Here is a 27,740-nt window from a genome sequence, read left to right as displayed (position 1 = left end):
TCACTGGGAGAACGTACGAACTCCTTATGGACAGCGGTGGGAATCGAACTCAGTCACTGGTACTGATAAGTGTTATGCTAACAGCTCCACCGCCAGACCACCATTAGTACCCCTGATAACCCCTTCTAGGTACTTGCCGCTCTCTGTGTATAGAAAAACTTGTCTCTGACGTTGTCTTTAGGCTCAGCTACTCCCTCCCCCAGCCTTAAAAGCATTTCTACACGAAGGAAAAGATTCCGCTCTCCTATCCACGCTTCTCAGCAAATACACACCCATGCATTTGCTTCTAGATTACAGTGGGAAGTAAGTCCAGTCATCATGGTGTCCTTGTTCACAGAAGGCCGAGCCTTCTTGAATACATTTCTGGTGGAAACTTCTCAAGATGCTTTTTATTGCATTTGGAGTCAAAGTCACTGCTGATTGTTGTCTGTCTAGTCTTACTGTTATCATGCTTCTCTGTGGTGGGTTGGTGGGCTAGTAGAGTGGAAGGTCCCAGTCAATCAGACTCAGAGGTGGAGGGGAGCCTTGAATACATGGTATTCAAAATTATGAGGGATATAGATGGGGTAAATGTATGCAGGCCTTTCCCTCCGAGGTTGGGCGAGACTACAACTAGAGGTCTTGGGTTGAGTGTGAAAAGTGAAATGTTTAAGGGGAACCCGAGGGGATTCACTCAGAGGATGAGCAAGTGTAGAACAAGCTGCCAGTGGAAAAGGTGGGTGCGGTTTGATTTCAACATGTAAGAGTCACTTGGATAAGGAGGGGTATGTCGATCAGACTGGGCAGAATAACAGTCTGACTCAGCACACTGTTGGTTTTTATTGGCTGGGCACACTATTGATTTTTATTTATTGAGATGCAGAGGGGAATAGGCCCTTCCGGCCCTTCAAGCCCAGCAATCACCAATTTAATGCGAGCCTAACCATGGGAGAATTTACAATGACCAATTAACCTGTCATCTCCAATTTAACCCCACCTATCCCCCTTTCACTAAGAAAGCCCTAGTTTATATTAGGTGCGTGGAATCCCCCATGACCACAACTTTATTACTTTTACACATTTCTATAATCTGATTACATATCTGTTCCTCAATGTCCAGGTGGCTATTGGTGGGGAGGGGGAGGTCGGTATTACAATCCCATCAGTGTGATTGCACCTTTGTTAGCCATGGCAGATTTGAAATATGGAAGAAAACATCAAGCTCAAATGGGTCAAGGACAGTGGAAGCAGACAGATCAGTTGTCTTTGTTCCTGCCATCTACTTGGAGACAGAGGCTGCCATTTTGTGGAACTGTTTTTGTCCTCCATTTTGTGAGATGAAGTTGCTTTGCTTTCAGTGTTTTGAAGAAGACACAATGATGCTTCAGGTAATCTGCAGGACTGAAGATCCTTTCCAAATAAGAACTTATTTCTAAGATGTTCTTTGGCTGGATATAGCATGCAAGTTTGTGAATGTTGGGGTTGATGCCTGCCTGGAGTGATTCGAGTTTGTTGCTGATTAAGAACGAGGAGCTATAAATTATCAATTGTCACTTGATGGTCAATAAAAGAATGATGGTCTAGAGCAGAGCCAATAAAAGGGTGTTAAGGGTGTTACGTAGCCCGTAACTGGGTTGCCAAACCAGCAGAAATGGATCACTCAGTTGGAGTCTGGATTACTAGAACTAAGAAAGTTTTATTAAAGAAACAAGCAACACAGTACTCTAATCAAAAGGATAATGAATGCAACAGTTCAGCAATGATAAACACACATGTACACAGAATTAAGATAACAGGATCAATCAAGCTCTATCGTTGTCCAGGGGTAATTGACCAGTTTCAAAGTGACGCAAAGTTCAGTTCAAGTTAGTTCAGTTCGCAGTAATCGCTGCCGTGGCGATGGACAGTGGGGGGGAAGGAGAGAGAGAGCAAAACGTATGAATATTCAAGGCTTCCACACAGACCTTCGCAGTCAGCTTTCCGGCGAGTCCTTTGTGATGTCATCTGAGGTCACCGACCGTGACCCCTCCATTTCCAGATATGATCATTTCCCTGCGCTGAACCTGGCACCCAGGCAAGGGTGGACACACACCAGGTTCCCGCCGATCGTGCCTTTCCACCCTGTGCGTTTATGGCCCGGTACTTCCCACCGACTTGTGAGAGACGCGCCGCTTCCAGGGTCTTGTTACCTCGGGTGTCATGTGTGCCGCCTTAGCGAACCTGTCCCTTTTTATCCCCCTGCTGGGGTATCGCCTGACCATCACTTCAAACAGTTCAGGGTTCAAAGGGGGAGCCGCTCTTGACAGCTCTCTCCTTCTGTTACTCTCTCTCCCGTCCCTTCATTACACATCTCCAAAAGCTGCTCCACTGTTTTCCTTATCTCTCTCTCTCCTGAAGACAGGTGGCAGACCAACTGCTGATCCCACTGGTGCCAGCCCAGGACAGCTACATCTTAATCTATGTGTATTCTTGTCACACTTCCCCCCTTTAAGGATTTTTACCAGGGGGTAAAAATTACGAACATGAATACATTATTTGATACACACACAAATATACATCTTTATCAGCTATTTGGCTAATACAGCGAGTTTGTAGTTGTCAACACCTGACAGACAGTCAGCCATCACATTTTCTATTCCTCTTATATGTGTTATTAATAATCCCTTAGACCAGGCTCCAATTTAGCAAACTTCATAGTGGCCAAAAACACTGATGAATTGCGATCAATGTAACCTCTCATTTGATTTGTCCCGGACCACAATAACAAGGGTCGTCCCATTCCGACTTAGTTTTCTCGCTCAAGGGCTTAGTAGGAGGGGGAGGGGTAGTGACCGCAGAGTTATTGCAAAACTTCCTACAGTACCCCACCATCTCCAAGAGCCTTCTGAGGGCCCTCTTGTCTGTCGGGGTTGGGAGGTCAGCGATAGCCTGCACTGTAGCTTGCATCGCTGCCAGCTGCCCCTGTGTCACCACAATTCCCAGGTAAGTGACCTTCGTGTGGCCGAACTCATTTTTTTCAAGGTTCACTATCAAGCTGGCTTCAGACATCCGTATTACATTGCCAATACACACCTCTGTGTTCGGCAGCCCTTTAGTCACTGAATTACTCATTCTATATAGATGTTGCTTGTTGACAGACACCACCCAACGTCCCAGTTCTTTGCATCGCCTCGGGACAATCAAACACACAGGTGTGAGTCGTTTAATTACTTCTCCTAAAGAGTCGCTTTGTTTGGGGATTAAGGGAGAGACCTTATCAGCAGACCTGGCCAAAACAATAGCCTTCTCCCATCTGATCGATACCATACTCATCTTTTCAAAATGGTTTTTTTCTCTTATCGGGGGGACCCTAGCTTCATTGATTTCCGCGCTAACACCGACTAGGTTTGTTAGCATATCAAAAGCCTGTGACCGTCTCAGTTCGAGTCGGCCATAATCAATAACATCCTTCCTCCGGTGGAGCCGGTAAACCTCTTTCATGATTCCACCAACTGTTCCCTCCAGTACCGCAAAATGTCCACCGGGGGGTACCTTGTGGGCCAGGTTAAAAACCTCATCCCCATAACTCTTTTGCACCACCACCCATTCCTCATCTGCGGGTACGGTACTTGGTTTCCCTTTCTTCCTTAGCACTTACTCCTCCACATAATAGCCTACTAGTTCCCTTGTCAAGTCTGTGTCAGAGAGAGCTGTCTCTGCCAAAACCATCAGCCCCTCGTCTCGCTCCTGCATCTGCACAATTCTTTCCTGGCTAATGCTATGTCTGTCCCAGCTCCCTCACTATCTCTTGCCTCACTACACTCCTTCTTTTCACTTTCTACCCCCTTCTCGTACAAGGCTGGCAGAAACGTCTCAGCTAAATCTACTACCGCGGTCCCGTGATGAACCTGTGAGTCCATGGGCGGGGCCTCAATGCTGGCAGGCTGACCTGTCAATCTCACTGCTTCAAACACGATTCCCCCGTCGACGTCATTTCCGAGCAAGACTTCCACGCCTTTCATCGGTAATTCGGGCCTCACCCCAATCGTGACTAGTCCAGAGACCAGGTTGCTTTGTAAGTGTACCTGGTGCAAAGGGACTGTCTCTGTCCCTTCTCCAATACCTTTGACCTTGACCTCCCCAGTCTGGGTCTCTGAGCTAAACTCTAATACACTCTTCAGTATTAGTGACTGACACGCTCCCATGTCTCTCCAGATCCACACTGGAACTGGTTTTAACCCCTCCTTCACTGACACCAATCCGACCGAGATAAACTTCTCGCGCCCTTCCTGAACTTTGGCAGACCTGTCCTTCCCTAGCGGTTTGCTTACCAGCTCGATACAGCCAGTCAAAATCACCGTTTTTCCTTTTCCCGTCTCCTTCTTTGGGGCAAAGCACCTGGACGCAAAGTGTCTGACTTTCCCGCAATTATAACAGACGACCCCAGGAGACTTCCTACCAGACTGCTCCCGGTCTACCTTATCCTTCTCACTAGCCCCCGGCTTACTTTCTGACTTTTCTGGCGGACTCTCCCCGCCGTCCTGACATCCCTTCTGGTAGCATTTACTCGGGGCAAACTTCATTTTATGCGTCAACGCATACTCATCTGCTAACTTAGCAGTTGCGGCTAACGTGGCTGCCTCTTTCTCATCGAGGTAGGGTCTCATACCCTCAGGGACACAACCTTTAAACTGCTCAATCAGGATCAGCTGCAGCAATCTGTCATAATCCCCCTCTACCCCCTTCGAGGCGCACCAACGCTCACAATATGTCTGCATCTCACGGGCAAACTCTAAATACGTGCGGTCCCACTGCTTCCTCGCATTCCGGAACCTCTGCCGGTATGCCTCCGGGACCAACTCATAAATCCTGAGGATGGCCTCTTTCACCACCTCATACCTCTGGCCATCTTCCGTGGACAAAGCGGAGTAAGCTTGTTGGGCTTTCCCTTTCAGTACACTCTGAAGTAAAACAGCCAGCCCACTTATCCCTCGGCCAGTCCTGACTTGTAGCAACTTTTTCGAAATGGAGAAAGTACCAATCCACATCGGTATCATCAAATGGGGGAACCAGCCTAACCTCCTGGGTCGCCCTGAACCCTCCACCTTGGTTCGGCACGAGCCCCTGCTCGGCCCTTAACTTTAACTTCTCCAGCTCAAATTCCCTTTCCCTCTGCCTCTCTCTCTCTTCTCACTCCCATTGCCTCTCTTTCTCTTCTCTCTCCAACTCTCTCTCTCTCTCTCTCTCTCTCTCTCTCCTGCCTTCCTAACTCTTTCTCTTTCTCCTGCCTTTCTAACTCTCTCTCCTGCCTCTCTTCGTGTTCTAACTGCCGTACCCGGAACTCGTGCTCGAGTCTCAGTTTTTCAAGCTGTACCTGTACCGCGTCTCCAGCAGGTTTTTCAATAGACACCACCCCCAGCTCGCCTTGGGGAAACACACCTTTAGATACATAGTGCTCTACGATAGCTCTGTGTATCTCCTCTCTCCTCATTGTCAGCTTCCCCTTAGCAAGATTCAACAGTTTGGCCACAGCTACCAATTCCGATTTCCTGGCATCCTCTAATGCCTCCAAGGTCGGCGCCTTTATAAATTCCTCAGCCTCCATTTCTGCTGTTTGTCTTTTCTTTCTTTCGGGAATTTTGACCCAATCAATTTACTCCGTCCCAAATTTAGCCTTCAAAATCGCGGACGAGAACCCCACTTATATTACGTACCCCGTAACTGGGTTGCCAAACCAGCAGAAATGGATCATTCAGTTGGAGTCTGGATTACTAGAACTAAGAAAGTTTTATTAAAGAAACAAGCAACACAGTAATCTAATCAAAAGGATAATGAATGCAACAGTTCAGCAATGATAAACACACATGTACACAGAATTAAGATAACAGGATCAATCAAGCTCTATCGTCGTCTAGGGGTAAATGACCAGTTTCAAAGTGACGCAAAGTTCAGTTCAATTTAGTTCAGTTCAGTTCGCAGTAATCGCTGCCATGGTGATGGACAGTGGGGGGAAGGAGAGAGAGAGCAAAAACGAATGAATATTCAAGGCTTCCACACAGACCTTCGCAGTCAGCTTTCGGGCGAGTCCTTTGTGATGTCATCTGAGGTCACTGACCGTGACCCCTCCGTTTCCAGATACGATCGTTTCCCTGCACTGAACCTGGCCCCCAGGCAAGGGTGGACACACACTAGGTTCCTGCCGATCGTGCCTTTCCACCCTGTGCGTTTATGGCCCAGTACTTCCCACCGACTTGTGAGAGACACACCACTTCCAGGGTCTTGTTACCTCGGGTGTCGTGTGTGTCGCCTTAGCGAACCTGTCCCTTTTTATCCCCCGGCTGGGGTATCGCCTGACCATCACTTCAAACAGTTCAGGGTTCAAAGGGGGAGCCGCTCTTGACAGCTCTCTCCTTCTGTTACTCTCTCTCCCGTCCCTTCATTACACATCTCCAAAAGCTGCTCCATTGTCTTCCTTATCTCTCTCTCTCCTGAAGACAGGTGGCAGATCAACTGCTGATCCCACCGGTGCCAGCACAGGACAGCTACATCTTAATCTATGTGTATTCTTGTCACAAGGGTCTGACACTTGACCTACAGTCAATGACACTGGAATGCTACGTTTAAAATAACAAGAAATCGATATAAAAATGACACCAATTGCGCTCTCAGCAATCACTCTGGCGAGTCACCATCGCGAGGAAGAACCCCCATGCCAGGGGCTGGGAGGAGGAAGGATCCAACGTCTGGCCAATGGAGATCCCCTATTTTGGCGTTATAAATTGGACAAGTTGTCTGAGTGAGTATTGGTACAGAGGGATCAGTAGAATTTATTTTCTAAGTTGTTAGCCTGGGGTCAACATAGTTATATTGTTGTTTGTGCAGAGACAATAAAGTGTGAGCTTCAATTAATTATGAGTTGCCTAATGAATTTCCTAACCTCGTTCTGTTCAGTCCTATTCCTGAGTTCCAGCCAACTGGACTCAGTCTGACCCCTCATTACGTCTGCCGTGAGTGCAACTGTGATATTGTCCTTGATTAGTAGCACACCTCAACCCCCTCTTTTCCCTCCTCCTCTATATTTTCCAAAACTTTGAAAACCTGGTACATTAATCAGCCATTCCTGCCCCTCTCTCAACCGAGTTTCAGTAAGGCTACAACATCATAGTTCCATGCACTGATCTATGCTCTACGTTCATCACCCTCACCCATAATACTCCTAGCATGAAAATATACACAATTTAAACTATCTGAAACATCATATCTGTTATTTATATTTTGCCTTTCAATACTTTCCCTGGCATCTAACTTCTGGCCTGATCCATCCCTTACTGATGTGGGGCTCTGGTTCCCGCCACTATTAAAACTTATTTAAACTCTCTTGAAGATTTGTCACATAGTGGAATAGGAAGAGCTTCTTCCCCGAGGCCGTGACACTGCTGAACCTTTGATCACAGCGCTAAGCAATATTGCATCCATATTGTACTGTCTCAGTACTTTTATATTTGTGTGCTGTAACACTTTCTTTATTCGCAGTTATTTCGTAAGTAACACTATTCTTTGCATTTCTGGTCAGATGCTAAATGCATTTCATTGTCTTTGTATCTGTATTTAGCACAATGACAATAAAGTTGAATCTAATCTAATCTGAAATCTAAACAGGAGTTGGTGTCAGCTTTTCATCAAGATGTTTGTAGCAACAGGTGATTTTAGCTGGCTTATTACGCTTCAAAGGAAAGATATTTTTAAAAAGCTGATATAGTTAAAGCTGCATTTTTTTCTAAAAGTTTCTTTCTCTTTAAAGGTGATTAATATCTCCTGGATATAGCTTAAAAGACATTTATAACACTTTACAGAATCTCACTATGTCAGCAAGCACTGCAAGATATGGCTTTTGAACATAGAACATGGAGCAGTAGAGTGCCGACCCATCAGACCTTGACCTTGTGCTGACCTTTTAACCTACTCAAAGCTCAGCCTAACCTTTCACTGGAATATTGTGTTCCGTTCTCTTTGAGTTATTACGGGAAAGATGTAGAAACTTTATTGATGATGCAGAAGAGATTTACCAAGCTGCTGCCTGGATTAGACCATAACACACGGGAGCAGAATCAGGCCATTTGGCCCATCGAGTCTGCTCTGCCATTCAATCATGGCTGACCCTTTTCCCCCTCCTTAGCCCTACTCACTGCCCTTCTCCCCATAACCTTTGATGCTGTGTCCAATCAAGAACCTATGAATTGCTGTCTCAATTATGCCCAGCAACCGGGCCTCCACAGCTGCCTGTGGTAACAAATTTCACAAATTTACTACCAGCTGGCTAAAGAAATTTTTCCACATCTCTGCTTTAAAAGGATGCTCCTCTATCCTGAGGCTGTGCTGTCTTGTCCTAGACTACCCCACCATGAGAAATATCCTTTCCACATCTTCCTTGTCAAGGCCTTTCAACATTCAAAATGTTTCAATGAGATTCTCCCCCCACCCCCCTCATCCTTCTGAATTCCAGTGAGTACAGATGCAGAGTCATCAAACGTTCCTTGTATGATAACCCTTTCATTCCCAGAATCATCCTTCTGAACCTCACCTGAACCCTCTCCAATGCCAGCACATCTTTGCTTGGATGAGGGCCCCAAAACTGTTCACAATATTCAAGGTGAGGTCTCACCGTTGCCTTATAAAGCCTCAGCATCGCATCCCTGCTCTTGTATCCTGAATTCTAACATTGCATTTGCCTTCCTCACCCTTGTCTCAACCTGCAAGTTGACCTTCAAGTTCTGCACAAGGACTCTCATGACCCTTTGCATCTCAGAATTTTGGATGTTCTCCTCATTTAGAAAAACAGTCTGCACATCTATTTCTATTACCAAAGTGCATAACCATGCATTTTCCAACATTTTATTTCATTTGCCACTTTCTTGCACATTCTTCTAGTCTAAGTCCTTCAGCAGCCTGTTTCCTAAGTCCTACTTGTAATCTCCTCAAAGAATTCCAGCAGGTTTATCAGGCAAGTTTTTCCCTTAACGAAACTCTGTTGACTTTGTCCTATCTTGTCCTATGTGACCAAGTACTCCATAACCTCCCCCTTAAGAATTGACTCCCAACATCTTCCCAACCACTGAGGTGAGGCTAACTGGTCTATAATTTACTTTTCGCTACCTTCCTCCTTTTTTAAAGATTGGAGTGACATTTGCAATTTTCCAGTTCTCTGGCACCATGCCAGAGTCCAATGATTTTTGAAAGATCAATACTAATGTATTCTCAATCTCTACCGCTACCTCTTTCAGGACCCTAGGGTGCAGTTCATCTGGTCCAGGTGACTTATGTACCCTTAGATCCTTCAGCTTTTTGAGCACCTTCTCCCTTGTTATTGTAACTGCACTCCTCTTCTCACACACACTACAATATCTGGCAGACTACAAGTGTCTTCCACAGTGAAGACTTATTTAGTTGATCTACCATCTTCTTGTCCCCTGTTATCATTTCTCTGGCTTCATTTTCTAGTGTTCCTATATCCACTCTCATCTCTCAATTATTTTTACATACTTGAAAAAGCTTTTACTATCCACTTTGATATTGTTTGCTAGTTTGCTTTCATATTTTATCTTTTCCTTCCGAATGATTCTTCTAGTTGCTCTCTGTAGATTTTTAAAAGCTTCCACCTCTATCTTCCTGCTAATTTTTGCTGTGTTGTATGCCCTCTCTTTTGCTTTTACATGAGCTTTGACTCCTCTTGTCAGCCACGGTTGTACTATTTTGCATTTTGAGTATTTCTTCAGTTTTGGAACACATATATCCTGCACCTTCCTCATTTTTCCAGAAACTCAAGCCATTGCTGCTTTGCTTGTCATCCCTGCCAGTATCTCCTTCCAATTAACTTTGGCCAAGTGCTCTCTCATGCCACTCTAATTTCCTTTACTCCACTGAAAGATATATTAAATTGAACTCAAACATATTGTGGTTGCTGCTTCCTAAAGCCTCTTTTACCTTAAGCTCCCTAATCACCTCTGGTTCATTACATAACATCCAATCTAGTATTGCTGATCCCCTAGGTGCCAGGAACTGACTGGACAAAAAAAACATTTCATGGGCATTCAACTCTCTTGAGATCCATGACCAACCTAATTTTCCCAGTCAACCTGCATGTTAAAATCTCCCATCACTATATTAAGATTGCCCTTTTGACACAACTTCAGAGAGTATGTCTTATAAGGAAAGTTGAGTGAGTTGAAGGTTCTCTCTATGGAGCGAAGGAGGATGACAGAAATCTTGATAGATGTGTATAAGATAAAAAGATGTACAGATAGAGCTATTCCCCCAGGGTAATATGAAGGGTAATTTTAAGTTGATTGGACAAATGTACATGGGGTTATCAGAGGTAGGTTTTTCATAACACAGAGGGTGGTTAAGTGCGTGGAAAGTGCTGCCTGGGTAGTGGCAGATACATTACTGATATTTAACTTTTTGATGGGCATGTAGATGAAGGAAAAATGGAGGGATAAGTGGCGAGGAAAAGTTTGGTAGATCATGGGCTAAGTTAAAGGGTCAGCACAATATCATGGGCTGAACAGCCTGTACAGTGCTATTCTATGTACCATGTTCTGAATTTGTGTGTGTCAGATTTACCTCGCTTAATGACATCAAATGTTTTGCACAAGGCTGTGTTCACCAAAAAAGAGTGATCGAATTTTGCACCCAGTAGGACACCATCTGCCACTGATAATGCACAGTCCTCCTCACTGATCCTGCAAAAAGTAAGCAACCAATTATGAACATCAACATCTTTCCTAATTACTTCACATAACTGCGCAGAGTTTGAGTCGAGTGTATCCTACCTCATCTTCCAGTTTGCTTCCTCCTGAAAGAAATAAAGCACAAATGTGAATTTGATGAGACTGAATGGCTCCAAGTTGCGACAAACTAGTAAGGATTCCCAAACACGGATACACAGATAACAAGAGGAGGTTGCAGGAAGGAGGTAAAGGCGCGGGAGAAAGTCCAGGCAGCAAGAACATTTGAACCTGATGTATGTCTGAAAGGATGCAATTACCAGGAATGAGAAAACCTGACCACCACAATGAAAGGAATAATCAGTTTTAAAATATCACCAGAATTCATAGGCTGGATGTGGATGTTATATCTATTTGTGTAAAAACCAAAAGCTCGATATTAAATATTTGTAGTGGTAAATAGTAAATCCCAAAAGAGCTTTAGTGAACAGAATGTGTAACTCAAAAAGTCATAGACAAATAAAAATGAACCCTAACCTCCAGCAGTTTCTCCCTCTCTCTATATATATATATCTTTCTGCCTTTCTTCATTCTGACTCCCCTATTATCTCTTCTCTTCTCATCTCCATCTTCTCCTTCCCACTCTCCCATGGTCCACGGTCCTCTCCTGTCAGATTTCACCTTTACTTCTTTCACCTCTCACCTCCCAGGTTCTCAGTTCAGCCTCCACAGCCCACGCCCCTCCCCCCTCCTCCGCTGAAATGCGGTGGTGATTGGCCTATCTTCGATGTCAACAGGTTACATTCTTTGAGTGCCAGAAACCCACTGGGCAAATTACACGCAGATAAATAAACAGGAATACATACTGTATAGAATGTAAGTACGATTTGAAAGTCCGGTGTTAGCTCCCGCTCGTAGACACAATCACGCTCTTACCCACCACACCGGACACATTCACAGCGTGTAAATGTTTGTGTCAATGTCAGAGGAATATTAACGCTGGGAAACAGGTAAGGACCAGAGCAACCGCGGAGGTAGGTGTGTGTGTGTGTGTGTTGGGGTAGGGGTGTGTAAAATGCAGACGGTGTGCGAGGACAGTTAATGCGGTAACAATATCGGATTCACCTTGCAAGGGATGAAGCACCTCTGTTTTAAATCAGTTCAAATTGATCAGAAAATCGCGCCTTTATTTCATGTAGACACGTGACAAATAAAACTAATGTTGACACAAACTGAAACATAATCCCTCACCCTCAGGGATATCACGTCATCTCCTTGATCAACACACATCAAAGTTGCTGGTGAACGCAGCCAGCCAGGCAGCAAGGGTCTCGGCCCGAAACGTCGACTGTACCTCTTCCTAGAGATGCTGCCTGGCCTGCTGCGTTCACCAGCAACTTTGATGTGTGTTGCTTGAATTTCCAACTTCTGCAGAATTCCTCGTGTTTACATCTCCTTCATCAACCTGTTTCAGTAATGATGAGAGTTTATGCTTTACAGATTTTAAATTATCTTGAATCTCTCCAAGATTTTTCTCCATTGTACTTAAAATCTTCTGCACTTCTTCCTGGAGTTCTGAGGATGCGCTGCTCTTTCTAATCGACAATCTGGTGCATTCTAGCGAATTCCGATTTGGTGTAGGACTCCAGGCTGCGGTACTGTGCCTGTCACACAGAAGGGGAATATCTTTAGACGCAATAAGCGTAGACGAATTTACACAAGATGACGCCTTTCCGAGAACGAGACCCTACCTCGACTCCAGAAATCTTGAGTTTTTGCTCTTGTTCCATTTCCTGGATTACTGATTTCTTTTTTTGTGAGAGAATTTATAGAAGACTTAACTTGATTCTGAGAATGTGTTTGTTAAAAAAAGAGAAAAAAAAACAACGAGGGAGTTAGACATTAAAATACAAAGAAATAGCTGCGTGATCAAATTGTTCTCGCCTTTACCTTGAAGGTTTCCCACCGCTTCTTTAACCGGCATGATATTGTGAGACCTGTTCGCGCGCTGTTGCACAAATCACACAGAGGACTTTCCCATCCGTTTCACAAAACAGCTGAAGTTCTTCTTCATGCTCATCGCAGAGAAATTCCTTCCCTCCTCTTTCGGATTCAGGCTTAATTTCTGAGCCTTCTCAACCAGACTTGCCAAGGTCCGATTTACCCTGAGAGTGCGGCTGTTCAACACCTCTCTACATTCCCGGCAGGAATTTCTCTTCTCCTCCCCTAACCAACACTGTATGATACAGGAGCGGCAGAAGTTGTGCCCACACTCCAGTGACACCGGATCCATGAGACAGACAGGACAAATTAATTCCTCGGTCAAACTCTCAACTTGCTGTTTATTAACTCTGGCATTTGCTTGTCCGAAACTCTTTGGCTTTCGGAGAATTGCCAAACTACTGCAATACCTGCAGCATCCACTAAGTGCGCTGTAGCACTCGGGATATGAAAACTAAATGGACTAATGTTGCCAGAGGAGATCAGAGTAAATCCATCCCGGCATTTTCTAACGAATTCCACAAGAAGGAAGGATTGATAAGATAGCAAGTTGACCAGGCTATTACTGAGGCGGCGGGCGGCACGTCAGCATAGTGGTTAGTGTAACACTTTACAGTGTGAGTGACCGGGTTCGATTCTCGCTGTCGGCTGTAAGGAGTTTATACGATCTCCCCCTGACCACGCGAGTTTTCCGGTGCTTCAGTTCTCTCCCACATTCTAAAGACGTACGAGCTCGGGTAAGTAGTGGGCATACTATGTTGGTGTCAGAATGTGTGGTGTGCTGGTTGTTGACTCAAACCACACATTTCCCTGCCTGTTTCAATGGGCAAGCTAATCTTTATGAGAGACATGAGCTCTTTCTGCCCGTGTGGGAGATGGAGAGCGCTGGGCTCCCAGTTTACTGGACAACCTGAACTTGTTGATTGTTGTCGTAACAAAACTTGGTTTCCCCGGTGCTTTCTGTTTAATCTTGTTAAGTTGATTTTGACAGATATGGATTTTCTGTGTTCGGTGATAATTTAAGTAGACTCCCAATTAGCGCTTATCATGGGATCCTAGCTTTGAGAATGTTACATCTCACGGTGTCACCCTGTCGAGCCACTGATTTTCATAGTGCTCTTATTATGTGGTGCATGGCCAAGTGGTTAGGGTGTTTGACTAGCGACCTGAAGGTCATGAGTTTGAGCCTAACCAAGGCAGCGTGTGTCCTTGGGGTCTTGAGGTTTGAGCTTGCAGACAGGCTTGGGGTCTTGAGGCTTGAGGCTTGTAGACAGGCTTGGGGTCTTGAGGCTTGAGGCTTGCAGACAGGCTTGGGGTCCTGAGGCTTGAGGCTTGCAGACAGGCTTGGGGTCTTGAGGTTTGAGCTTGGAGACAGGCTGGGAATTGTACATCAACATGGAGCTGGGACTTATCTTTCGGAAAGCCGGGACTCATCTTCAACAACACACCAATATGAAACAGGACAGTACATAGACATAGAGCCAGGACTTATACTTAGACAAGCCGGGACTCAACCTCTCTACACCAAGGTGGGACAGGACCATCCGTCGGGTAACGGCAGAACAGCCAGACTTACCCAACAGAGGCAAAGACAAGACAAGACAGATCCCCCCACAGGGCAATGGCAGAATGGCCTGACTTACCCCACGAAGGCAAGGACAAGACAAGACAGATCCCCCGCAGGGCAGTGGCAGAATGGCCTGACTTGCCCCACAGAGGCAAGGACAAGACAAGGCAGATCCTCCCGCAGGTCAACAGCAGAATGGCCTGACTTACCCCAAAGAGGACAAGAAGAGACAAACACCGAAGAACAACAGACAGTTCAATCTCTGCATTGGCGATTGAACTCAACAGTGGTGCAGACAAGGTATCCAGGCAGAGAGTCAGGTGAGGGGGGAAAAGACAGGGAGGGGAACAGGACAGTCAAGCAGGGAATCCCTGGTTTGCAGAGGTATTTATGTCTCAACCCCAAAACAAGAATCATGTGCCCACTAGAGAAACTGGAGAAAACCCAGAAACCCTGGAACAAGGAACCATGGACTGGACTATGAACCGGAACACGGACTTCATGGACCGGACCATGACAGGTGGGGGTCAACCTCACGATAGACTGGCGTCCTATCCGGGGGAGGGGGAGAGTCTCATACTCTCAGTCACTTCATGCCACGGAAACCGAGATAAGCACCGGCCTGATGGGCCTATAAGGCTCGGGACAAGACCTTAACTTTGACTTATGGATAAACCCTGATTGCCGTCTCCCACATGAGAGTCTATCTTTCCTCTGCACTTGGCTTCAGTCTTTGCCAGCACACGCTGTGACAACTAGGTCTGATAATACTTCAGACGGCTTTTGATCATGTGTGGGGAAATGGTGGCTACGTGGAAATCTGGAACCGCTGTCCGTGAAATTATTTCTGTAAAAAAGCAGGAGATCTGGAGAAAATATTGTATTGCAAGGTGGCAAATACGTGAGCACTATTGAGGCATGACAGCAGAATATGCAGGGCAAGGCACATTTAGCTTTCCAGTGCCTGGCGAGTGAAGAATTTTGTGACATCATATCTGATGTAATTCTTGAGCTCACTTATTCGGCATTAACCCCACGAGTGGAAATCGTTTCCCTCTTTCTGACCTGTTAACTCATGCAGCTCCAGAGACAAGCCCCACTGGATAGGAAGATGGATCCGACAGGTACATGTGCCAGTTGAGGGATACCAGTCCACCTTCCAGATTCAGGTTGGCTTCCTGGATTAATAGTACAGGTAGAGTGAGTGAAATATTGGCCCAAGGGTTTGCCATTTGTGGCAGAATACCATCCTGCTCCTCATTGGCCACATTGACTCCTGGACACTCAGTACTAAAGGTACTGGATCTATTTTAAACACAAGAGATTCTGCAGATGCTGAAAATCCAGAGCAACACACACAAAATGGTGGAGGGACTCAGCAGGGCAGGCAGCATCTATGGAGAGAAATTAGCAGTGTATTCAAATCCTGTCCCATTTAGCATGGTGACCATTCCATGCAGCATTATAGGATCTGACTCTGAGGGAAACACATAAGTTCACAGTAAAAGTTAAATATTGTGGAGGGGAGTAACGAAGAATATTTCACTCATTCATTGCATAGATGTATGGTGGAGGCAAAGGCTAAAATAGCCAAAACATAGAAATCTACCGATTGAACGGTGAATGGGATTAACACAGATGAAAATCAATGGTTGGTATGGGCATGATGAGCCAAAAGGTTTGCTTCTGTGCTACATGAGTCGATGACCCTATGGAGTTTCTATTTAATGCTTTTTAGATCTTATGGGTGTTTGTCCAATCTTCTCTAAAAACCAAGACTCATGATTAAATGAATATTGCCACAACCTGTTGAAACAAATAATTCAGAATGTTATTGCTCACGTCTATTGTTTGCATGACGCAAACACAAGGAATTCTGCAGATGCTGGAAATTCAAGCAACACACATCAAAGTTGCTGGTGAACGCAGCAGGCCAGGCAGCACCGCTAGGAAGAGGTACAGTCAACGTTTCGGGCCGAGACCCTTCGTCAGGACTAACTGAAGGAAGAGCTAGTAAGAGATTTGAAAGTGGGAGGGAGAGGGGGAGATCCCAAATGATAGGAGAAGACAGGAGGGGGAGGGATGGAGCCAAGAGCTGAACAGTAAATTCCACCTCCAACGGGATCCCACCACTAAGCACATCTTTCCTTCCCCCCCCCCCCGCTTTCCGCAGGGATCGCTCCCTACGCGACTCCCTTGTCCATTTGTCCCCCCCATCCCTCCCCACTGATCTCCCTCACCACCATTCAGGGCCCCAGACAGTCCTTCCAGGTGAGGCGACACTTCACCTGTGAGTCGGCTGGGGTGATATACTGCGTCCGGTGCTCGCGATGTGGCCTTCTATATATTGGCGAGACCCGACGCAGACTGGGAGATCGTTTTGCTGAACACCTACGCTCTGTCCGCCAGAGAAAGCAGGACATCCCAGTGGCCACACATTTTAATTCCACATCCCATTCCCATTCTGATATGTCTATCCATGGCCTCCTCTACTGTAAAGATGAAGCCACACTCAGGTTGGAGGAACAACACCTTATATTCCGTCTGGGTAGCCTCCAACCTGATGGCATGAACATTGACTTCTCGAACTTCCGCTAATGCCCCACCTCCCCCTCGTACCCCATCCGTTATTTATATACACACATTCCTTCTCTCTCTCCTTTTTCTCCCTCTATCCCTCTGACTATACCCCTTGCCCATCCTCTGCATTTTCCTCCCCTCCTCCTTTTCCTTCTCCCTGGGCCTCTTGTCCCATGATCCTCTCATATCCCTTTTGCCAATCACCTGTTCAGCTCTTGGCTCCATCCCTCCCCCTCCCGTCTTCTCCTATCATTTTGGATCTCCCCCTCCCCCTCCCACTTTCAAATCTCTTACTAGCTCTTCCTTCAGTTAGTCCTGACGAAGGGTCTCGGCCCAAAACGTCGACTGTACCTCTTCCTAGAGATGCTGCCTGGCCTGCTGCGTTCACCAGCAACTTTGATGTGTGTTGCTATTGTTTGCATGATTTGCCTTTTTCTTCTTGTCTCCGTGTTGGTGTTGGTCTTTTTAAAAATTGGTTTCTTACTGGTTTCTTACTTTGCAGCTGCCTGTAAGCAAACAAATCTCAAGGTTGTATGATTTAGATATTCTTTGATAATATATGTACTTTGAACTTGAATCTTGAATGAAGTTCCCTGTGATAATCAGTTCCTTGTGGAACCCAGAAAACGCTAGGATAAAATATGAGACTCCCATTACAAAGCCTGGTCAGAGCCTGCGCCAAGGTTAAAAGGAGTCTTGTTATTTATTAACTGAGAAGGGTTGTTGACACATTCCCACACAGTGATCTTTGATGGAGTTATAACCTGTTTATCTGGTTACCAAGATCACAATCTGATTTAAAAATGAGAGATACCAGATTCAGATTATTGACTGGACCTGGCAGCTTCAAAGGTATTTTGCTGCACCTGTATCAGACTACAGCTTCATTGTGGTCGAACTACAAATGTCACCCCACTCTTTAAGAAGGGAGGAAGGCAAAAGAAAGAAAATTATAGGCTTGTTAGCCTAACCTTAGTCATGGGGAAAGTGCTGGAGTCTGTTACTAAGGATAAGGTTTTGGGGTACTTGGAGACTAGTGATATAATAAGTCAAAGTCAGCATTGGTTCGGTAAAGGGAAATCTTGCCTGACAAATCTGTTAGAGTTCTTTGAGGAAGTAACAAGCAGGATGGACAAGGGAAAGGTGATGGATGTCATTCACTTGGATTTTCAGAAGGCATTTGATAAGGTGCCGCACATGAGGCTGCTTAGCAAGATAAAAACCATTGGTGTTAAAGGAAAGATACTGGCAAGGATAGAAGAATGGCTGGCAGGCAAGGAGGCAGCAAGTGGGAATAAAAGGGACCTTTTTAGGTCGGCTGCCAGTGACTAGTGGTGTTCCGCAGGGATCAATATTGGGACCACTATTTTTCACATTGTTTTTCAAAGTTTTGGATAATGGAATTGATGGCTTTGTGGCAAAGTTTGTGGATGATACAAAGTTAGGTGGAGGGGTAGGTAGTGCTGCAGAAACAATGCGATTGCAGCCGGACTCGGGCAAATCGGAAGAATGGGCAAAAATGTGGCAGATGGAATACAGTGTTGGGAAAAGTATGATAATCCATTTTGGTAAAAGGAATAATAGTGCAGACTATTATCTAAATGGGGATAAGGTTCAAACCTCAGAGGTGCAGAGGGACTTAGGAGTCCTCATGCAAGACTCCCAGAGTTACAGGTTGAGTCTGTGGTAAAGACGGCAAATGCAATGTTGGCATTTATTTCAAGGGTAATACAATATAAAAAGAAGGAGATAATTCTGATAGTCAGGCCGCAGTTGGAGTATTGTCGACAGTTTTGGGCCCCGTATCTCAGAAATGATGTGTTGTCATTGGAGAGAGTGCAGAGGAGGTTCCTGAGGATGGTTCCAGGAATGAAAAGGTTAACATATGAGGAACATCTGGCAGCTTTGGGTCTGTATTCACTGAAATTTAGAAGAATGCAGGGTGGGGAGGGAGGGTTCTCATTGAAACCTACCGAATGTTGAAAGGACTACATAGGGTGGATATGGAGAGGATGTTTCCTATGGTGGGGGTATCCAGAAGTAGAGGGCACAGCCTCAAAATTGAGGGGTGACCTTTTAGAATAGAGGTAAGGAGGACTTTTTTTTTTTAGCCAGACAGCATTGAACCTGTGAAAAGCTCTACCACAAACTGCAGTGGAGGCCAAGTCCAGAGGTAGATTTAAGATGGAAGTTGATCGTTTCCTGATCGGTTGATTGGGATCCAAGATCAGTCATGGTGGAATGATGGAGCAGACTCGATGGGCTGAGTGGCCTAACTCTGCTCCTATGGCTTACAGTCTTACGATCTTACAACCATCCTTCAGCCACGATTCAGTGATGGCCCCATCATCATGCTTGACAATCTGTAATAGTGCAACAAGATCATCCACGTTATTTCTTATACTCCATGCATTGAGATATAACACCTTGAGTACTTTATTTGCTACTCTTTGATTCTTCATCTCTAACGCACTGATACTCATACAGCTGGCTACAATTTTGTGCTGTCATCTGACAGTCTGACTGCACACTACCTTTGCTTTTTTACCATCATCTTATTCTGGGTCCCTTCACTCCAGTTCCCACCTCCCTACCAAATTAGTTTAAACCCTCCCCAAAAGCTCTAACAAACCTGCCCATGAGAATATTGGTCCCCTTCAGATTCAGGTGCAACCTGTCACTTTTGATCTTGCTTGTTATTTCATCAAAGAATTCCAATGCATTTGTCAGGCGAGTTTTCCCCTTAAGGAAACCATGCTGATTTTTACATATTCTATCATGTTTCTCCAAGTTAAGTCCATCCTTAATAATGGACCTCAACATCTTCCCAACCAGTGAAGTTGGGCTAAATTTCCTTTCATCTACTTCTCTCCCCACTTAAAGAGTGGAGTAGCATCTGCAATTTTCCAGTCCTCTGGAACCATTCTAAAATCTAGTGATTCTTGAAGATCATTACTACTGTCTCCACAATCTCTTCGGTTAACCCTTTCAGAACCCTGGGTTCTGGTCCATCTGAGTTATCTACCTTCAAATCTTTCAGCTTTCCATGAATCTTCTCCTTAGTAAAACCTCACCTGCGCTCTGACACTCTCGAACTTCTGGCATGCTACTAGTGTCTTCCACATTGTAAACTGATGCAAAATGCTTATTAAAATCATCCGTCATTTCTTTGTCCCCATTTACAACTGATCTAGGATCAGTTTTGAGCGATCCAATATCCACTCTCACCTCTCGTTTACTCTTTATATATCTGGAAAAAGATTCTTTATATTATTGGCTAGCTTACCTTCATATTTCTTTGTTTCCTTCCTTATAGCTTTTTGGTTGCTTTCTGTTCATTTTTAAAAGATTAACAATTAAGACATAAGGCCATAAGACATAGGAGCAGAATTAGGCCATCTGGCCCACTGAGTCTGCTCTGCCATTAAATCATGGCTGATCCTTTTTTTTTCTCTCCTCCTCAACCACAGCTCCCTGCCTTCTCTCCGTAACTTTTGATGCCATGTTCAATCAAGAACCTATCAATCTCTGCCTTAAATACACCCAAAGGCCTGGCCTCCACAGCTGCATGTGGCAACAAATTCCACAAATTCTGCACCCTTTGGCTGAGGAAATTTCTCTGCATCTCTGTTTTGAAAGGCGCCCCTCTATCCTGAGGCCGTGCCCTCTTGTCCTAGACTCTCCCACCATAGAAAACATCCTTTCCACATCTACTCTGTCTAGGCCTTTCAACATTTGAAAGGTTTCAATGAGATTCCCCTTTCATCCTTCTGAATTCCAGTGAGTTCAGACCCAGAACCATTAAAGCTTTCCTCATATGATAACCCTTTCATTCCTGGAATCATCCTTGTGAACCTCCTCTGGACCCTCTCCAATGCCAGCACATCTTTTCTAAGATGAGGGGCCCAAAACTGTTCACAATATTCAAGGTGAGGTCTCACCAGTGCCTTATAAAGCCTCAGCATCACATCCTTGATCTTGTATCCTGGACCTCTTGAAATGAATGCTAACATGGCATTTGCCTTCCTCACCACCCGACTCGACCTACAAGTTAATATTTCAGGTGTTCTGCACCAGGACTCCCAAGTCCCTTTGCATCTCAGATTTTTGGATTTTCTCCCCATTTAGAAAATAGCCTGCACATTTATTTCTGCTGCCAAAGTGCATGACCATGCATTTTCCAACATTGTATTTCATTTGCTCCTTACTTGCCCATTCTCCTAATCCGTCTAAGTCCTTCTGCATCCTACTGGTTTCCTCAACACTACCTGCCCCTCCACCAATCTTCATATCATCTGCAAACTTGGCAACAAAGGCATCTATTCCATCATCTGAATCATTTATATACAGCATAAAAGGCAGTGGTCCCAACAGCAAACCCTGCGGAACACCACTAGTCACTGACAGCCAACCAGAAAAGGATCCTTTTATTCCCACTCGCTGCCTCCTACCAATCAGCCAATGCTCAAACCATGCTAGTAACTTTCCTGTAATACCATGGCCTCTTAACTTGGTAATCAACCTCATGTGTGGCAACTGTCAAAGGCCCTCTGAAAGTCTAACTATGCAACATCCACTACATCCCCTTTAACTATCCGTCTTGTAATCTCCTCAAAGAGTTCCAAACAATTCTCTGACTTTCCATTAATTTTTGCTATGCTATATACCCTCTCTTTTCCTTTTCTGCTGACTTTGACTTTCCTTATCAGCCATGGCTGCCTCATCATTCCTTTAGAATACTTTTTCTTCTTTAATAGGCATCTATCCTACAGCTTCAAAATTTCCCGCAGAAACTTCAGCCACTGCTATTCTGCTACCAACTCTGCCAGTGTTCCCTTTCAATCAATTGAAAGGAATCAGAAGTGGAGAGAGTGAGCAGTTTCAAGCTCCTGGGTGTCAAGATCTCTGAGGACCTAACTGGTTGCAACACATCGATACAGTTTTAAAGAAGGCAAGACAGTAACTAAACTTCATTAGGAATTTGAAGAGATTTGGTATGTCAACAAATACATTCAAAAACTTCTGTAGATGTACCATGGAGAGCATAAAAGGGCAGACATCCTGCTTCGGGTTTGATTCGAAAAAGGAGTCTAAGAGTCTGAGTGGGAGTGCCGAGAAAGACATTTTTGAAATTTTCGTTATTTTCTTTTCTCCAACGGCATTCTGAGAGGCGGGACTGCGCAGGCGTGTGACGTCGGGCAGTGCAGCACGGCAGATTTAAAAGGAACAGAGCCTCATAGAGCGGGCAGCGTAGTTTGCGGGCTGTGGAGTGAGCCGGGAGCAAAGTGAAGACTTAAGGGCTTCGACTCAACGGGCTTAGGCGGAAACTGGTGAGGCGAGGGAGGTTTGGCAGTCATTTTCTGTTGTTATTTGAGGAGAGGGGCAGTATGAGTGTGAGGGCAGTTTGCTGTTCTCGGTGTCGGATGTGGGAGGCCCTGGAGTCTCCAAGCCTCCCGGACGTCTACATTTGCGCCAAGTGCATTGAGATGCAGCTCCTAAGGGACCGCGTTACGGAACTGGAGCTGCAGCTTGATGACCTTCGTCTGGTCAGGGAGAGTGAGGAGGTGATAGAGAGGAGTTGCAGGCAGGTGGCCACGCCGGGGCCACGGGAGGCAGACAAGTGGGTCACAGTTAGGAGGGGGAAGGGGAAAGGTCAGGTAATAGGGAGTACCCCGGTGGCTGTGCCCCTTAACAACAGGTACTCCTGTTTGAGTACTGTTGGGGGGGACAGCTTACCCGGGGGAAGCGACAGTGGCCGTGCCTCTGGCACAGAGTCCAGCCCTGTAGCTCAGAAGGGTAGGGCAAGGAAGAGGAGGGCAGTTGTGATAGGGGACTCGATAGTAAGGGGGTCAGATAGGCGATTCTGTGGACGCAGTCCAGAGACCCGGATAGTAGTTTGCCTCCCTGGTGCCAGGGTCCGGGATATTTCTGATCGTGTCCAAGATATCCTGAAGTGGGAGGGTGAGGAGCCAGAGGTCGTGGTACATATAGGTACCAATGACATAGGTAGGAAAAGGGATGAGGTCCTGAAAGGAGAATATAGGGAGCTAGGAAGGGAGTTGAGAAAAAGGACCGCAAAGGTAGTAATCTCGGGATTACTGCCTGTGCCATGCGACAGTGAGAGTAGGAATGAGATGAGGTGGAGGATAAATGCGTGGCTGAGGGATTGGAGCAGGGGGCAGGGATTCAAGTTTTTGGATCATTGGGACCTCTTTTGGCGCAGGTGTGACCTGTACAAAAAGGACGGGTTGCAATTGAATCCTAGGGGGACCAATATCCTGGCAGGGAGATTAGCGGGGGCTACTGAGGTGACTTTAAACTAGAATGGTTGGGGGGTGGGAATCAAATTAAAGAGGCTAGGCGTGAGGAGGTTAGTTCACTACAGGGGGATGGGAACCAGTGCAGAGAGACAGAGGGGTGTAAAGTGAAGGTAGAAACAAAAAGTACTATGGAGAAAGTAAAAGTGGCAGGCCGACAAATCCAGGGCAAGCATTAAAGAGGGCCACTTTTCAACATAATTGTAAAAGGACTAAGAGAGTTGTAAAAGAGCGCCTGAAGGCTTTGTGTATCAATGCAAGGAGCATTCGTAATAAGGTGGGTGAATTGAAAGTGCAGATTGTTATTAATGATTATGATATAGTTGGGATCACAGAGACATGGCTCCAGGGTGACCAGGGATGGGAGCTCAACGTTCGGGGATATTCAATATTCAGGAGGGATAGACATGAAGGAAGGGGAGGTGGGGTGGCGTTGCTGGTTAAAGAAGAGATTAACGCAATAGAAAGGAAGGACATAAGCCGGGAAGATGTGGAATCGATATGGGTAGAGCTGCGTAACACTAAGGGGCAGAAGACGCTGGTGGGAGTTGTGTACAGGCCACCTAACAGTAGTAGTGAGGTCGGAGATGGTATTAAACAGGAAATTAGAAATGTGTGCAATAAAGGAACAGCAGTTATAATGGGTGACTTCAATCTACATGTAGATTGGGTGAACCAAATTGGTAAAGGTGCTGAGGAAGAGGATTTCTTGGAATGTATGCGGGATGGTTTTTTGAACCAACATGTCGAGGAACCAACTAGAGAGCAGGCTATTCTGGACTGGGTTTTGAGCAATGAGGAAGGGTTAATTAGCGATCTTGTCGTGAGAGGCCCCTTGGGTAAGAGTGACCATAATATGGTGGAATTCTTCATTAAGATGGAGAGTGACATAGTTAATTCAGAAACAAAGGTTCTGAACTTAAAGAGGGGTAACTTTGAAGGTATGCGACGTGAATTAGCTAAGATAGACTGGCAAATGACACTTAAAGGATTGACGGTGGATATGCAATGGCAAGCATTTAAAGGTTGCATGGATGAACTACAACAATTGTTCATCCCAGTTTGGCAAAAGAATAAATCAAGGAAGGTAGTGCACCCGTGGCTGACAAGAGAAATTAGGGATAGTATCAATTCCAAAGAAGAAGCATACAAATTAGCCAGAGAAAGTGGATCACCTGAGGACTGGGAGAAATTCAGAGTTCAGCAGAGGAGGACAAAGGGCTTAATTAGGAAGGGGAAAAATGATTATGAGAGAAAACTGGCAGGAAACATAAAAACGGACTGTAAAAGCTTTTATAGATATATGAAAAGGAAAAGACTGGTAAAGACAAATGTAGGTCCCCTGCAGACAGAAACAGGTGAATTGATTATGGGGAGCAAGGACATGGCAGACCAATTGAATAATTACTTTGGTTCTGTCTTCACTAAGGAGGACATAAATAATCTTCCAGAAATAGTAGGGGACAGAGGGTCCAGTGAGATGGAGGAACTGAGCGAAATACATGTTATTAGGGAAGTGGTGTTAGGTAAATTGAAGGGATTGAAGGCAGATAAATCCCCAGGGCCAGATGGTCTGCATCCCAGGGTGCTTAAGGAAGTAGCCCAAGAAATAGTGGATGCATTAGTGATAATTTTTCAAACCTCATAAGATTCTGGACTAGTTCCTGAGGATTGGAGGGTGGCTAATGTAACTCCACTTTTTAAAAAAGGAGGGAGAGAGAAACCGGGGAATTATAGACTGGTTAGCCTAACGTCGGTGGTGGGGAAACTGCTGGAGTCAGTTATCAAGGATGTGATAACAGCACATTTGGAAAGCGGTGAAATGATCGGACAAAGTCAGCATGGATTTGTGAAAGGAAAATCATGTCTGACGAATCTCATAGAATTTTTTGAGGATGTAACTAGTCGAGTGGATAGGGGAGAACCAGTGGATGTGGTATATTTGGATTTTCAGAAGGCTTTTGACAAGGTCCCACACAGGAGATTAGTGTGCAAACTTAAAGCACACGGTATTGCGGGTAAGGTATTGGTGTGGGTGGAGAGTTGGTTAGCAGACAGGAAGCAAAGAGTGGGAATAAACGGGACCTTTTCAGAATGGCAGGCGGTGACTAGTGGGGTACCGCAAGGCTCAGTGCTGGGACCCCAGTTGTTTACAATATATATTAATGACTTGGATGAGGGAATTAAATGCAGCATCTCCAAGTTTGCGGATGACACGAAGCTGGGTGGCAGTGTTAGCTGTGAGGAGGATGCTAAGAGGATGCAGGGTGACTTGGATAGGTTGGGTGAGTGGGCAAATTCATGGCAGATGCAATTTAATGTGGATAAATGTGAAGTTATCCACTTTGGTGGCAAGAATAGGAAAACAGTTTATTATCTGAATGGTGGCCGATTAGGAAAAGGGGAGGTGCAACGAGACCTCGGTGTCATTATACACCAGTCATTGAAAGTGAGCATGCAGGTACAGCAGGCGGTGAAAAAGGCGAATGGTATGCTGGCATTTATAGCGAGAGGATTCGAGTACAGGAGCAGGGAGGTACTACTGCAGTTGTACAAGGCCCTGGTGAGACCACACCTGGAGTATTGTGTGCAGTTTTGGTCCCCTAATCTGAGGAAAGACATCCTTGCCATAGAGGGAGTACAAAGAAGGTTCACCAGATTGATTCCTGGGATGGCAGGACTTTCATATGAAGAAAGACTGGATGAACTGGGCTTGTACTCGTTGGAATTTAGAAGATTGAGGGGGGATCTGATTGAAACGTATAAGATCCTAAAGGGATTGGACAGGCTAGATGCAGGAAGATTGTTCCCGATGTTGGGGAAGTCCAGAACGAGGGGCCACAGTTTGAGGATAGAGGGGAAGCCTTTTAGGACCGAGATTAGGAAAAACTTCTTCACACAGAGAGTGGTGAATCTGTTGAATTCTCTGCCACAGGAAACAGTTGAGGCCAGTTCATTGGCTATATTTAAGAGGGAGTTAGATATGGCCCTTGTGGCTACGGGGGGCAGGGAGTATGGTGGGAAGGCTGGGGCGGGGTTCTGAGTTGGATGATCAGCCATGATCATAATAAATGGCGGTGCAGGCTCGAAGGGCCGAATGGCCTACTCCTGCACCTATTTTCTATGTATGTTTCTATGTATTCTGATGGGCTGCATCACGGGTTGGGGGGGTGAGTGGAGGGGCTACTGCGCCAGACCGAAAGAAGCTGCAGAGAGTTGTGAATTTAGTCAGCTCCATCTTGTGTACTAGCCTACACTGTACCCAGGAATCTTCAAGGAGTAGTGTCTCAGAAAGACAGCATCCATTATTAAGGACCTCCAGCACCCAGAGCATGTCCTTTTCTCTCCGTTACCATCAGGTAGGAGGTACAGAAGCCTGAAGGCACACACTCAGTGATTCAGGAACAGCTTCTTCCCCTCTGCCATATGATTTCTAAATGTACATTGAACCCTTCCTCACTTTTTAAATATATATGATTTCTATTTCTTGCACAATTTTTAATCTATTCAATTTACGTGTAATTGATTTACTTATTTATTTATTAGTTTTTACTTCTATATTATATATTGCATTGAACTTCTGCTGCTAAGCTAACAAATTTCACGACACATGCCGGTGATAATAAACCTGATTCTGATTCTGTATATATTTATACCAACTGCCTCATCTTTGGCCTAATCACTTTGGTTCCTACCCCTTGCCATCACCTTTAACAAACCTGCCCGCAAGGTTATTTGTTCAAGACGGGTTCAGGTGCAACCCACCCTTTTTGAGTGGGTAATACCTTTCTCAGAAAATATCCAAATGATTGAAAAATCTGAAATTCTGTTCCCTGCACCCATTCCTCAGCCACGCATTCATACGCCAAATCATTGCAGTTTTCCTCGGACTGGCTCATGACACAGTCTGCAATCCAGAGGCCACATTCATTTTCTTGTGAGCATTCTCAATAACTACAAAGAAGCACAATAAAATCAATGAAAAATTACACAAAAGACAGATAAACAGCACATGTGCAAAAGCCAACAGGTTGTGGAAATATAAAAAAGAAAAGCGACATAATAATCTGAGCAACACACACAAAATGCTGGAGGAACTCAGCAGGCCAGGCAGCATCTGTGGAAAGAAGTACAGTCGCGGTTTTGGGCCAGTCCCTTCAGCAGGACTGGAGAAAAAACGCTGAGGAGTAGATTTAGAAGGTGGGGGAGGGGAGGGATGAAGTAAAGAGTTGGGAAGTTGATTGCTGAAAGAGATACTGGGATGGATAAGGGAGAGTCTGAAAGAAGAGGAACGAAGGCTATGGAACAGAGAAAAATAGGGAGGAGCTCCAGAAGGAGGTGAAGGGCAGGCAAGGAAGTGACAGAGGGAAAAGGTGATGTGGGGGCATAACTGGAAGTTTGAGAAATCAATGTACATGCCATCTAGTTGGAGGCTACCCAGGCGGAATAGACCATAAGACATAGCTTTTGGTTTGCTGGTCTTTATAAATTAAAGCATTGAGTATAGGAGTTGGGATGTAATGTTGAAATTGTACAAGGCATTGGTAAGGCCAAATTTGGAGTATTGTGTACAGTTCTGGTCACCGAATTATA

The 27,740-nt window shown here is 45.3% G+C and overlaps 1 pseudogene; it reads right to left on the bottom strand.

Moving 5' to 3' along the window:
* Positions 1-27,740, bottom strand: part of LOC140198474 (zinc-binding protein A33-like) — a 49,463-nt pseudogene that overhangs the window by 1,096 nt on the left and 20,627 nt on the right.

Source organism: Mobula birostris, chromosome 5 (genome assembly GCF_030028105.1).
Source record: "Mobula birostris isolate sMobBir1 chromosome 5, sMobBir1.hap1, whole genome shotgun sequence".
NCBI lineage: Eukaryota > Metazoa > Chordata > Chondrichthyes > Myliobatiformes > Myliobatidae > Mobula > Mobula birostris.
This window is presented reverse-complemented; position numbering and strand designations above follow the sequence as displayed.